We start from the raw sequence: 16,070 nt of genomic DNA, 5'->3' as shown, positions 1-16,070 counted from the left end.
GTACTTTCAATTCGTATCAGAGTAGGTCTTACATTTTATTTTTGCTTAACAGCTAGTGAGAAAAGATCATGTCAAATCAAGTAATTTTTTGAGCCCCATTACAAGAAAGAACTTCACAAGTAAGGCCTCCACACTTTAGTGGACAACATTTTTCACATTGGAAGATTCATATGGAAATCTATACGAAATCATATGATGTCAAAGTCTAGCGTGTAATAAAAAAGGGGGACTATCCAATTCCAGCAGCAAAGTCTGACAAGATGGCTGATGGACAAACATCTACCGAACCCATCGATCTAATGAATACACTGATGAACAAATGATAGTAATACAAGTTAATGCCAAGACGTGAAATCTTCCATACAACAAAATTCAGTTGAGAAGAATACGAGAAGATATCAAGTCTTCTCGTATCATCAAGTATAGCACTACTACATGTGATGGCCTTATCATACAACAACAACAACAACCCAGTATAATCCAACTAGTGGGGTCTGGAGAGGGTAGCGTGTACGTAGACCTTACCCCTATCCTGGGGTAGAGAGGTTGTTTCCAAATAGACCCCCGACATCCTTCCCTCCAAGAACTCCCACCTTTGCTCTTGGGGTGACTCGAACTCCAACCTCTTGGTTGGAAGTTGATGACCTTATCATGAATTTAAGAATTTTACTTCAAATGCAATAGATAGATAAATAGATAGGACGCATAGAATGTTTCACATAGGGGCAAAAGTATAAATATAAAAATTCTTAACGGGTTAACGGTTTATCCAGTAAGGAAATTGAGTAATCCGTCCCCAAACTGTTAAGACATTAATTATAAAATCTCAATCCGCTCACCAACTGTTACTCCGATAACCCGATGCCAATAAGCCAATATGCCATTTTTTCGGTTTGGTTAATGGTTACGGTTTGATTTTGAACAACCCTAGCTTTAAATGTCTATAAACACACTAAAGATTCACCTATCAAAGGAAGGTGGTTAACTTCCAAAATCAAGGGATCTACTTTAGGGTGTTGTGATGACCCAAAAAGTCATTACTTGTGTTAGAAACAAATTCTGTATTCCGACAATCTCGGGAGGTCCGCAGTAAAATATGAGACTTGGGCGTATACCCAGAAATGAATTCCGAGGTCCCAAGCCTTAGAGATCAATTTTTGAAGAAATTATTTTGCTGAATTATTTATGAAATAAAGAAAAGAATTAATGTTTGAAACCATTGGTATCGGGCCCGTATTTTAGTTTAGGAGCCCGGTACAAACTTGTTAGAGTATTTAAATGATAACTGTGAAATTTGGTGAAAAATGAAGTTTATTTGACGTGATTTGGACCTCCGGTTGAAGAGTTATGAACTTTAAGTGTTCTTGATGAAAATGATGAGTTTTGAGGTTTAATTCATAGTTTTACATGTTATTTTGATGATTTGATCATATGAGCAAGTCCGTATGATGTTTTTGAACTTGCGTGCATGTTTGGTTTGGAGCCCCGAGGGCTCGGGTGAGTTTCGGATAGGCCACAGAGTGTATTGAACTTAGGAAGTTTTAGATATTACACTGTTGTGTGTTGCAGGTCTGCAGGATCGCAATTGCGAGCTCGCATTTGTAAGAGACCCATCACAATTGCGATGATGGTTTGGGGAAGGAACCCTCGCATTTGCGAGGCTTATGTCGCAAATGCGACTTCAACAGGGACCGCAAATGTGAACAATTGTTTGCAATTGCGAAGATAGTAGGATTTGGCCTATCTTCACATTTGTGAAGACTGGGCTGCATTTGCGAGTTTGCATTTGCGAACCTGACTTCGTAAATGCGATATCTGCACCTATACAAATTATAACTTAGCCGAAAATCTCCCATTTTTCAAACCCTTTCAAAACCAAAACTCTCTTGGGCGATTTTTCAAAGACAAGTACTCTTCCAAATCGATTGTAAGTCATTTCTAACTTGTTTTTATAAATCTTTAACACCTTTTCTTATGATTTCAACTCAAAATCAAAGGTTTTCATGGGGGAAATTGGGTGATTTGGGTAGAACCTAGGTTTTTCAAATTTTGGGGATTTGGACCTCGATTTGAGGTCCGATTTCAAAACAAATTGTATATTTGTGTTCGTGGGTGAATGGGTAATCGGATTTTGGTTTGAACCTCGGGTTTTGACCATGTGGGTCCGGGGGCAATTTTTGAATTTTTGGAAAAAACTTTAGAAAACCTATTTTCATGCATTGGAATTGATTCATTTAGCACTTATTGATATAGTTAAGTAACTTGTGGCTAGATACGAGCGATTCGTTGGTGGAATCAAGAGGTAAAGCAATAGTTGAGGCTTGAATTGTGTTCGTGGCATCGAGGTAAGTTTTTGGTATAACCTTAGCTTGAGGGATTAGGAGTTGTGTCTTATTTGCTATGTGTTAACTGTGGAGTACGGCGTATAGGCATGGTGACGAGTATCTATGCGTCGGTGTCAAGCATGACCGTGAGTCTTGTATTAGCATTTTTATGACTCCGTTATGGTTTATTCGTGCTTCATATGAGAATTATATTATTGCTCCCTTGCTGGGATGTTGTTGTGATATTATTGTTCCCTTGCCGGGATGTTGTTGTAATATTATTGTTCCCTTGCCAGGATATTATTATTATATTATTGTTCCCTTGACGGGATGTTGTTGTTACACTATTGTTCCCTTGCCAGGATTCTTTTATGATTGATATTGATAAATGAAATGGGAGCGGGTTGCACGCCTGCAACGGTAATATATGAAATGGGAGCGGGTTGCACGCCTGCAACAGTACTATATGAAATGGGAGCGGATTGCACGCCTGCAACGGTATTATATGAAATGGGATTGGGTTGCGCGCCTGCAACGGTATTACATGTGTACTTGTTTCTTATTTCCTTATCTTTTGATAGTATTTGATTTATGGCGGTTTTTGCATTTTTCTACTGTTTTTCTGTTGTTACCTGTTACTCCCGACAACATATTTCCCCTGCCCAACTTTAGTTGCAATTATCTGCTTTTATTTCCACAGTATATGATTTAACTGCACAGGTTTATTTGGTAGTCTGGTCCTAGACTCGTCACTACTTCGCCGAGGTTAGGCTACGCACTTACCAGCACATGGGGTCGGTTGTGCTGATACTACACTCTACACTGTGTGCAGATACTGATACCGGAGCATTTGGACCGCAGTGAGGGTGCTGTCTTCAGTCTATTCAGGCGATCCGAGGTAGTCCTGCAGGCGTCCGCGGGCCCTTGCGTCTCCTCCTATAGTTTCTCTTTCTGTTTTTACCTATTCATAGACAGACTTATGTATTTTATTTAGACCTTATTTGTAGTATTCTCAGACAGTCCGTGACTTGTGACACCAAATTCTGGGTAGTATTGTACTTCAAATTATGTAGTAGTGTTTGGTTGAATTATTAAGTTTTCGTCTTCCGCATTTTCGGTTATTTAATTTATTTCGCTGTTTAATCACTTATTATTTTAAATTGTCAAACATGTTTAATAAAAAGGGTAGTGATTTTTTTAATAATATTCGGCTTGCCTAGCTTTTACGAGTAGGTGCCATCACGACTCCCGAGGGTGGAAAATACGGGTCGTGACAGGTGTTCGAATAAAAGAAGGATCTGCACAATGAAGGAAATCTCTATCAAGACCACAAGTCAAGGCAAATTAACGGAAGCACCACACTTATTCTTGAAAAGAATCATTCTACGATTCATTCCAAGTATCAATTTCCTTGGGTCTGCAATCTTTCAAGATCTACCACAATCAAGAATTAAGAAAAGTCCTCGAAGTATATATACCAATAGACAACCAAGAAAAGAAGACATACTGTGATCGAACCAACTTCGTGCTCTTTGTTCTACTCTAAACAGACATTGTAATTTGAGTGTAGTGTATTGTGTAAATAGTAGAGAATAAAGAGAGAAAAATATTGGTTAGGCATTGTATCATAGTTACAACGAGCGTACTCAGTACCATTAGGCAGTTGGTATTCACAATAACATCCACATATTTGTACGAATTTTTTCAAGGAGCTTTGAAGAGAGTACACCCTTGCAACCCAATGGGATTGGAGTAGAATTCATATTGAATCCAAAGCAGTAAAAAATACTTGGTGTCATTTAATTTTTGCACTTTACATTTAGTCTTTACCTTTTACCTCGCTTCTACTTTCATTTGACTAATTGGCAAACCAGTCAACTACTTAGCTATAAAAAAAATCAAAAATTCACCCCCCTCTTGTACTTTCAATTGGTATCAGAGTAGGTCTTACGTTTTATTTTTGCTTAACAGCTAGTGAGAAAAGATCATGTCAAATCAAGTAATTTTTTGAGTCCCATTTCAAGAAAGAACTTCACAATTAAGGCCTCCATACTTTAATGGACAACATATTTTACATTGGAAGATTCATATGGAAATCTATACGAAATCATATGATGTCAAATTCTAACGTGTAATAAAAAAGGGGGACTATCCAATTCTAGCAGCAAAGTCTAAAAAGATGGCAGAAGGACAAACATCTACCGAACCCATCGATTTGATGAATACACTAATGAACAAATGACAGTAATACAAGTTAATGCCAAGATGCGAAATCTTCTATACAACAAAATTCAGTTGAGAAGAATACGAGAAGATATCAAGTTGTGATATTGCTATAGAGATGTGGGATAAGTTGGAAGTGATATATAAAGGGACAAACAAAGTTAAAGAGACAAGGATAAACCTACTGATCTATCACTGTGAACTTTTTCAAATGAAAGAAGGTAAATCCATTGAGGAAATGTTTGTCAGATTAACAAAAATTATTGGAGATCTAAAGGCCTTTGGAAGACCATACTCAAGTGATGAGCAAGTTCGAAAAATTCTAATGTCACTACCCAAACCTGTTACACCCCAAGTTTTCATACGTGAGAGTACATCGTAAGTCATTGATGTAAGCTCGGAAATGAGATTCTATTTGGAAGAAAATAAAGTAAGTTAATAATGTTACCTTAGAGGTTACAAATATTTAAGATCATGAATATTGATTACCAAGAGGGTTGGAAATCTTAGAAGCTAAACCAATTGAAGAAAATAAGTTTCGTCGAAAGTCGACAAGTTTCGAATGTTATAACATGTACTTTGGGGTGAGACTAGGGTTATTAACATGATAAGGAGGTTATTCTATGAGTTATTTTAGTCGTATGATATTCATTTTCTACATTTTGAAGGCAAGCAAGTTGTGGAACAAGAGTTGGCAAAGGTCATCACAAGTTACATTCATAAATTTGCTGAAATTTAGGTCAAATGTATCTGAGAATTTCTCCAAATATACTTGGAATAATGGGTTTTTCTACCTACCAAATTGAAGGTCTACGTGTCTAGTTTCTAACTCATTAAACCGTTTGTCAATACGACATCGGAGTAGAGAGATATTTGCATTTTCGCGAGACCGCGCAAGCAGCTTCCAATGGGACCCACTTAGGCGGTGGTTGACCTACTTCAATTTATAAACGATTTGGACGCCTATTTTTGCTCATTTTTCAACTAAAGTTCGTCTCCAAACTTCTCCTAACCCTCCTAAACATATATCACAAGGGTTTGAAGTGATACCAAAGTGATTACACCATATTTCAACATCAAAACTTAGTTCTAGTGAAGAACAACACCTCTTTGAGGTTGTGTTGTCATTGAGGATTGTTGTGGGCTGTATTTGGATGAAATTCCAAGTTGTTGCTGCTGTATAAGGTGAGTATAACAACCTACTAATTGTGCTTAAGCTTGCTTGTATGTTGGTTAAGTTGTTAGGATGATAAACTATAAGATAATACTTGGACTAGCTTAAGTCACTTCTATGGTGTTGTATTGCTATTAAGGGTTGTTGTAAAATGAATATAACTTGGATTTTGACTTGAAGTTACTGTAGGAGGTATGTATATTATGTTCTTGCTTGTGCCTAAGGTTATCTTGATATTTATTAAGTTAAATGGATGGGCTAGACCTGAACTAGTGAATAAAGTTGCTAGTTGGGGATAGTTGAAGTTGTGGATTATTTTCGTTGTTATAAATATATGGTATAAGGCTGGAATCATTGATTAATGACTTCATTATCAAGTTAATGATACTTTTATGTTTAAGTAAGAAGTCTATAAGGATTGATAAGGGGTATACGGATTCCAATCGGAGTTTTCCGCTCGTCGTAATGTAGTTGTGACTTGTTGTGGTTATATGGTGTCTTGATATTGATAATTATGTATTGATGGATTGCTCTGGTCATTGTTGTTGGTATATGGTATTGGAGGAGGCCCTTGTTACAATGGAGATGCTGCCCAAATTTACGTAAACGAGCTACTAGCTTAAGTTATAGACTTAGCCTTTGCTCAGCACTGATTTTGAATCTCCTTATACTATGATAGATTGAGTTGACTTGTTTGAAGAGTTGCTTGGAAGGGATTAAGGACTCAACGGGTTTAAGGTATGTTAAGGCACTTTCTTCTTTCTTTTGGCATGGTCTAAAATGAAATGAACATAAACGATACGCTATTTCATAATGACTCTACTCCTAGCAACTAAGGTTGTCCATGTTGTTCTTTCCTTATAAAATTATTCTAAACAAGTGTGTATGATCTTTAAATCCTACTAAGGTTCATATTGATGGTAGGGATGTCCATAATGTTCTTAAGTCACTCCAAAAGGTTTAGAAGATGATTCCATGAGTCTATCATGCATTATATATAGTATCTATTTTACTCTACCGAGCCGCGCTATAGTCGGCCGGGTACGACACCTATTGTGCAACCACTGATCAGTTGGGTTTACCGAGCTCCACGTGGCCGGGTACGATTCTACCGAACCTTATGATAGTCGGGTACGCTTTTACCGAGTCCTCTTTGAGGCCGGGTACGATATGATGATGATACCCACAGAGGCGAATGTTTTAAAAAGTTTATGTATATATATGTATTATGCATTTCATATCAGTAACCCCCAGAGGCACTCTGATGTTACAGGTTGTATCTCCTTTATCTCTCTCTTTACATTACTGTTCTTGTTTATGCTTTCCTGCCTAACATACTCGGTACTTTATTCGTACTGACGTCCCTTTTGCCTGGGGACGCTGCATTTCATGCCCGCAGGTCCCGATTGATAGGTTGACAGTCCTCCTAGTAGGCTATCAGCTCAGCGAAGGTGTTGGTGCACTCCACTTGCTCCGGAGTTGCCTATTTGGTCAGTATGCTTTGGATATGTATTGATTGATATGGCGGGGCCCTGTCCCGACCTTTATGATTTTATGTACTCTTAGAGGCTTGTAGACATATGTCAGGTGTATGGATAATTGTATGGCCTTGTCGGCCTATGTTTCGAGTTTACTAATGGTCATGTCGGCCTTATAGGCCCGTATGTCACATATATTAGTTTGTATATCATGTTGGGTCTTCATATGTTGACTATTCCCTTATGTTTTATTCTTGTTATCTCAGGACGAGTTTTCTAGCTCATTTACTCATGATAACATGATAAGAAAGATATGTTACGTTGGTACTCGGTTGAGTAAGGCACCGGGTGCCCGTCGCGGCCCTTCGGTTTGGGTCGTGACAAAACCGATGGGCTGTGACGGGCACCCGGTACCTTACTCAACCGAGTACCAACATAACGTATCTTTCATATCATTCTATCATAGGTAAATGAACCGGAGTAAAGCATGAGGGGATACAAACTTATACATATGAAGTACGGGCCTATAAGGCCGGCATGATTCTTTATATACTTGAAATATAGGCCAACAAGGCCATACAAGTATCTGTATACATGACATCTGTCTAGAAGCCTTTAAGAATACATAATATCATAAAGGTCGGAATAGGGTCCCGTCATACCAATCTATACATGTACTAATCATACTGACCAAAGAAGCAACTCTGGAGCAAATGGAGCGCACTAACACCTTCCGCTGAGCTGATAGCCTACTTGGAGGACTCTCGATCTGTCTATCAGGACCTGCAGGCATGAAATGCAGCATCCCCAGACAAAAGGGACGTCAGTACAAATAATGTACCGAGTATGTAAGGAATGAAAATCAGTAACTAGTAGACATGAGAGAAACATGGAATAAAAGAGTCATCATGTATATCTGAATAACTCTGTGAATCATTTAGTATTATAATATCGTGCATATGCATATAAATGTCATACCATGCATGGGTATATGTGTTCATAACATCATCAAGCCTCTGAGGGCATCCCACATATCATCTCGACCACTGTGGGCAAATCATCAACGTATACCAGCTGATCAAGTGGTGGTGCATATATAATGCCATAACCTTTTCCCATATTACATATACATATATACGCTTATATAACGCCATCTGGTCATGGGTCAATGTACATGAATGCAATGCATGAGAAGTACGCCAATAAAGTCTCTTGGAATATCATAAGACCATTATGTCTTCGAGTAATATCATGAAGTGAACTCTTTAAACTAACGTATTTTTCTGAGACACATGAACAGATGATAGAATAATATGATACATGGACAGTCAAGAACATAAGCATCTCTAGCATTTCCATGAATAGAGTCATATATAGAAGTTGTGCATTTGCACGTTTCGTTTGCATCATATAGATCATGCCAAAAGAAATAAGGGATATCCTTAACATACCTGCATGATATCTTCCTTATTACTCAACCAAGCTCGACACAATGTCTTGCATCTTCAAAAAGTGAAATGATATTGACGTTAGCATATAATGTCGTACCATCGTATTTGGCTAGTTGTATGGCTTAAGAAAAATCGGGAAAAACCTCCCCTATTTTTAATACATCCAAAAGACCACTAAGGGTCATCAACATCCAACAACAACAACAACAACTATAACCAAAAATAGCAACAACAACAATGCAATCCGATATGAGTTTCTCCGATTATCTTAACAACCATATTGAGCGGCAAGCTCGTTTTTACTCATAACAAGATATGAATTAAATCCAATTCTTATTTCATAAATTAGTTTACGACCTTCAAAACATCATACTTATATGTACCATATTATTTCTAGTTTAAAATATCCACAAAATGCCTTCCAAAACAGACCCATACGTCTAGCACCTTAATTTTTACCGTCAATCACTTGTTTTTAATCTTTTCTTCTTCAATCAACTTAATTAACACCTATAAAAGCTTAACAACAACAGCCACAATATTATCAAATTATTTTTCACAATTTCCAGCCAACACAAACCACATATTTAGCCAAAAAAACAGCCCAACCAAAGAGACAACCATATCTCATGTTCTTTCAAGTGCTGTCTTATGGTTTTTCACTCAAACAACACAACCAACACAAGATTAGCCTTAGGCACAATCATGAAGATGTTATAAAAACCTTGGACAACATGTAAAACTCTAAACCCTATCTCAACATAGCTCACAATATCCCTCTATCCCACCATAACATCATTGAAGCATTCTCTTGTAGTTTTTAACACATTTGATGATGACTTGAGTTGATTTTCCTTTAGTTTGGTTCATGGGATCTTGGACCAGACCTTAGAGAGAATTTAGAGTGTTTTGGTGTAATTTTTTTGTGTCTAATGACGAGATATACAAGGGAGAAGATAACTTATAAGCCTACCGCCTCAATTCTCCAAGTAGGTGGGTAAGCTGCCTGCTTGGCAGCTTGAGCGGTACAACTTTGGATGCTTGTATCTCTCTAATTCGACATCATATTGACAAACAGTTTGAAGCGTTAGAAACTAGACACATAGGTATTTAATTCCATATAAATATCTCCATGTAACTCTCAATATATCGGGAGAAAACTGCGTCGCAACTGGCCTATAAAGCTGCCAGTTTTTCCGAAGTGCGGCGAAGTGACTTGGCGACCCTATTATAGAAATTCATATTTTTCTACTCCAATGTCATATGAATAAATGGTTTAGACCGTTGGAAACTAGGTTCCAGGACCTTCATTTTGGTATATAATATGTCCTAAAACGACCTCATATCACACATGAAATATATTGCTCAAAATGCTTCATTACAAGGCAAATTTTTAGTCGGTTTTTCCGCAACTTAAATCTGATTTTTGCCAAACTTTATATTTCATATCCAAACATCATATATAGTCATATCTTGACTTTAAAATCATTTAAATCATGATTAACAAGTCTCATGTTCATCTTAGCTTGCTTAAGACTTCAGTAAACCTTTTTTATCCTTGTAGAAGGATTTCGTCCTTTTTGAGTTTACATTAGATAATCCTATAATGACAGTGACGTCTGAAGTACGGGGTGTAACAACATTAAATCTCTTTATATACTTTTAAAGAGTATCTCATTTCCGAGCTTACATCAATTGACTTACGACATACTTTCTAGTACAAAAACATGGGGTGTAACATCATTCCCCCCTTTGGAACATTCGTCCTCGAATGTTGACTGATGTGCTTATTAGTCTCATATCCTATAGTTCTCATAAATATTTTAATATTGTCCACCATCTAGGCAATTGTTCTGTGAATAAATTCAAAGACCAGGGCATTCCCTCCTTTAGGCCTCTTCTCACATCATGACTTGTGATCGGAATTCTTCCAATCCACAACTTTGACTACCTTCTGTGTTGCAGCATGTATGACTCTGTCCTTTTATGTGTGGATCTTCTCTTCTTTTTTTCCAGCTTTTTTCCAATCTATTTACCTCACTTTGTAAACATATACAGAACTATGACAAGATGTCCCTCGGATCATATATAAGTGTACTGAAGTTCTTCGCTTGGTACTTTTCCGAACTAAAAACTATTGCTATATTTTGTTTCCTAGTCTTGGTTATTTGTCCTTATGGCTTTAGTGCATCTAAGTATGTCATACCGTACTATAACACTTACTTAGGTTTATTATTACCGAGGTGTGCTACACAACTCTAGGTTACTTTCTCACTGCTTATCCCATAACCTGCTGGCACAACCCTGCCACATTAGGAACACATAATTGACCCCGATATCTAAGGACTCCATCTCCTGTAATCTCAAATGGTGTCTTTTCCTTTTGAGGGGTTGTATCTCTGTAATGATCTAGAACAGGATCTTCATACTGGCATTCCTTCACTTCAGTTACTAAAGAGGATGTTGCCATGTCCTAAATAGTAACTCCAGTACCACCTGAATCTAGTAATCGAATTCCAAGATTAGCTAGCTGATGAATCTCACAAGCTATTTCACTCTTCTCTAATTGTAAATATGATAGGCTACCCATAGATATACGGCTGGGGGAGTCTACTACTATATTCGCCTTCCTTGGACTGTATAAAATATCAATATCATAGTCTTTCACTAGCTCCAACCATCGCCTATAACGTAATACATTGTCACTAGGGCTCACGTCTCATTGGGGAACATCTGAAGTGATTTTCCTAATCCACCTAGGGGTGATACTATACTTCAATAATCATACTTCAGATCATCCCGACATGATTCATCTTATGGAGGTATTCTAATACCGTGCCATCCATAAAATCCCTTTCCTTTAAATCATTACTCAATCGAAGGCCCAAACATCATCCTCTTATTTATCACAATTACACCATTATTCTACTACCAGAGAAGCATTTCATCTCTTCTAATTGCTCCTATTCTTAGACTTCTTTGAGTTCATTCAGACGGTACCGAGCTTTCTATAGCTTATGGAAACCATCAGCTCTCTTGTTTTGATGGGCTTAATCTTAAGGCCTTACTTATTCCGGTCACCTTCTCACTCACCATTTCACACCTTTACTCCTATCTACCTAAAACCTTGTCGCTATAGGATACTTTAGCGTGCGACCTACACATATCGATTCATACTACTCAAAACCTTCATTTACTTGGTAGCATCATAGATTTCCTTTCATGCCTTCTCAGTTGTATTTAAATGTAACACTACAACAAATTTGGCCTAAGGCCACACTAACTTTAGGCAATGGTTGGAAAGCGTTGTCAAAAACGTCTACGGCAACGCTTATAAAAGGGTGGCCTTTGTTAGTCACTTTTGGCTACGAAGTTTAGACCATGCTTGTTAAGAGTTCTCTTTGAGTATATTGACAACGTAGTATAAGTGTTGTCAACTCAAATAACATTTGGAAACACATACTTACCTATATTACAACGCTTTTAGAGCGTCCCATTTCTTAATCCTAAAAGCAACCTTTTATAAGCGTGCTCTAAACTTTTCCAACCAAAATTTTCATTAGAAGTTTCCCTCCATTATTTTTTCTAATCAAATATTATCTCCCATTTTCTAAAAGGAAAAAGGATGCACAGTAAATATTTGCCCATTTTTAATCCCACACCTCCATCAACTTGCTGGTGCTGAAGAAATTTATATTTTTACTGCCGCATCTTCCACCACCTCCATTGCCGACGTTACCGTTGCTTCTACATTAATAGTTGATTATGTCTTGAAATGGTAACCTCCTGCCCCTTTATTTTCAGTAGTTTCCAGTTTAGGGTTTTGATTATTTGAGTACTTCGATTAAGGCTTTGAATTAGGGTTTTGGTTCTTTTAACCCACCTTGATAATATCTCCATTGTCGTCCAATACCCAGAGGTTTACTCGCAGAGCACTCATCCGTGTAATTTGCTCTGTAATTGCTAATATTACTACTAATACTTCAATATCCACTTCCACTACTTTGATTTTGCTCGCTCCTTTTCGTCCTCGTATAGTTTGTTTCTCTACCTTAGTGAGTTTTTCTTTTTCTTCGCCAAAAGTTAAGGCTTGCTGTTGGAAGCTCACATTTTTCTTCCAGATTTTGAGAATCATTCAGAACTCTGTTCTCCATATCATGCTTGTGACTATAGGAATTGGGCTATTTAAGTAGGTTGCTAATTTGTTTCCGTACCTAAGTCTTTGGTCATGTTTTTGAGAATCTAGAGATGTTCTTTAGTGTTGAAATACTGACATAGATAAATTATCAATAAATTATTTGTTCTAATGTTGGTTATTCTAGATAGAAAGAATCCTTTTGTTGCTACTGTTCAAAGATTTGCCAGTGGTGGGTGCTTAGAATAGGCTATGGTTTGTTATTTTCGTAAATTGTACTATTCAACTTTATGGTATTACACTTTTATAGCCTTCAATATTTAAGCTGACATGTTTATATCATTGGTTTATTCTAGTGGTTCAGTGCTCGAATTGCAACATCGAGAGCTGAACTTGGTCTACCTGAACTGAAGGTTGGAATTATTTAGTTGTGGAGGTTAAAATGTCTTGCTTCCTTAAATTATTGTTGCTTGACCGAGATCTTGCTTCATCCTTAATGCGTTATTTTTCTGATAAAGTTGCACATATGCTCGACGGAACTCAATGTCTTCCATGGCTTGTTTGGACATTAAAGGCCATTGAAATACCCCAATTCTTACATAGCCAATGGGTCGAAGCCGATTTAGTTCTGTTGAAATTGGCAAAAAAGATAGCCCATTCTTACATAGCTTCTTGCAGTAATATCTATTAATGTTTGAAGTGATTGACATTTTTGCATTGTTAAAAGATTATCTAAACGCAAAAAGAATCAGGTGTTGTATTTTTTCCTTTCCATCTATATTTGTACTAAAAACTAGTTATTACCATGTGACAATCATCAAAGATCAATACTTCTGATGAAGGGAAGGAATGGGGTATTATCTATGATGTGGTATCTTCTTAAGACCTCTTAGTAATTTCTTGTATCTGGGCATTACATATTGCAAAGGGACGTAAAGCGCATACTAATAGACTTCAAAGGATAGATAAAATTGAACCTATACATGAGTCATCTGCTATCCTAGAAACTACTAGACAATACGTTTTGAAGACTTCTCCAGGCATGCACATTATACAGCCTGCCTCGATGTTATTGAAGAGAGCAGTTCTGGAGGATATACTGGATGTTGTAGATATTTCAACTAATTAGTGTAAACTCAGTTATTATACCTTGACAATCTAAGTTTTTGTCAAACAGAGGAAGTAGAAATGGAGCGGAAGGGGTATACTGTTGACTTGTCGATGTAAATTTGTTTCTAGCTGTCTTTTACATGATTGCATAGCAGTTTCACTTAGATTTTCTACATGAGGTCTTAGATTTTCATCTCTACTATTTTCTTTGTGGTTGTTTTGATTGTCTTTAGAATATTTATTTATTAGATTTTCCTGTCTAGTATATTTTGTTAGTTGTTGAGTTAATGTCTTGTGGCTATTTGTAGGAGGACAAGGTTTTCAGAGAATTAGTAATCTCAAAATCGGCTAGAGGTCTGCTCCATATGGATTTTGATGAATGTGCAATATCAAAGGTCCAATTGATTACCCAAACATATATATGTCATGAGATTCATAATTATATGTTAGAAAGTAATAATTTCCATGTGCATCAAAATACGATACCAATATTAAAGGTTTTAAAGTGCTTAAATGATAGGGAAAAAGTTCTTAATCTATATTTTAACTACGTGATTAGGTATTGAGATGTAATGTAAACGTGTTAGCCTATGCTAACATTGTTTTCATTTAAAGATGAAGCTAATATTCTTTTTGGTACTGTGAGATATGTTATGGAATTTTAGTACAAATATTCTATTTTACATTTGATTGATCACCGAATCATAGTTTATTTATGATATGATGGTCTAAAGTAACCAGAGGTTGAGCTTCTTAACATAGGCGGGAGTTTTATGTAAATGATGTTTCCATGATAGGGTTTGAGGTTTTGGTCTTCTTTGTATTATGTATCTGTTGAAGCTAAAGATAGGATTTGAAAGCATTATTTTACATTTTTGATTGGTAACCTTTTCAGATCTGTTAATTTCATTTTGGTTCTTGGCTTCCTATTAAACTTTGTCTTGTCAGTAATTCAACTGGGAGAATGCAATCAGAAATGTTTAGTGTGAGCATGCATAACTGTTGTACTTTAGGATTTTTGAGATGCTTGAATTTTGAACAAGCTTTTAATAGAACTATTGTAAAATTGATAAGGTTGAGTAGGTGGAAACAAAGAGTAAATATAAAACTTATAAATGTTAATGATTTAATAATTGATTGATTCTTTTATCCATTACATATTGTATGATACATGGTTCACGAGTCGTATCTTTTTTTACATTATCATCGAAGATATGAAAGTTTATGTATATGTAATTTCACAAGTGGGGGGTAATTTACTCTTAAATCTTATTAATCATCAATTCTGGAATCTGGATTATAAAGTCGTACTCGTCAAACCCATTATTTTCTTGGATCTTTTTTTATCTGTAATAGCATTGTTCTATCAGCTATTAATTTGGATATGTCTTTCTATAATGGACATGATCGAGTGAATGTATACTTGTGTTCCGGTAATGGATACGACTGATTGAAATTTGAAAGTGTCTTCTTTTTTCCTTCTATTTTCTGATATGTATTTTTCATAAAAGTATAAAAGGAAGTGTTGCTGATAATACAAAATACAAAAAAAGTGTTGATGGCATTGCACAAAAAAGAAAAACAACTAATGGAACAACTGATAAATGTTGAGAAGTATTATAGCGTACCCCTACTAGTTTGGTTAGGCTTAAGTCTTATACTTATAACAGACATCTGCTCTTAGAATAGTGCTTGGTATTTAAATTTTCAAGGGGCAAACTCTGTCACATTGCTATGAGTTTGCACTTGCATACTATTGATTTCTATCTAATTACTAATTTTATTTTAAATGTGCAGGAAAGTCTTTGTGAGCAGTTGGAAATGGTGGCCAAACGACAATTTGATCTAATGGAATTTAATCACTAAGACTTTGGACAATTATAATTTTTGTTATTTTTGATACTATAATAATACATTTGCTTTTTATAAAGTTAATTGCTAGCATGCCCCTTGAGATAGTTTTCTTTATTCGTTGATGTATTACACGAGGTTTACTCTTTGTTTGAAGTACATTGCAAGTTTATTTGAATTATTCTTTTATTATCTCCTAGTTCATTGAGTGCTTGAGATCTTTATACTTACATTTGAATATAAGATATATACAAAAATATAATTCACTGACCACAAAAGCATGGCAATAGGGATTAGCAAATTTGTGGCTTATATAGTAGTAAA

General features: G+C 36.3%; 1 long non-coding RNA gene across 1 annotated transcript; it reads left to right on the top strand.

Moving 5' to 3' along the window:
- The first annotated feature begins 12,032 nt into the window (after positions 1 to 12,032).
- On the top strand, positions 12,033 to 15,848 carry LOC107807046 (uncharacterized). The gene is made up of 3 exons (XR_001652814.2): positions 12,033 to 12,428; positions 14,204 to 14,290; positions 15,693 to 15,848. It is a non-coding gene; the product is annotated as an uncharacterized LOC107807046 (long non-coding RNA).
- The last annotated feature ends 222 nt before the right edge of the window (positions 15,849 to 16,070 follow it).

This window comes from Nicotiana tabacum, chromosome 8, assembly GCF_000715075.1.
Source record: "Nicotiana tabacum cultivar K326 chromosome 8, ASM71507v2, whole genome shotgun sequence".
In the NCBI taxonomy this organism is placed as follows: Eukaryota; Viridiplantae; Streptophyta; class Magnoliopsida; order Solanales; family Solanaceae; genus Nicotiana; species Nicotiana tabacum.
This window is presented reverse-complemented; position numbering and strand designations above follow the sequence as displayed.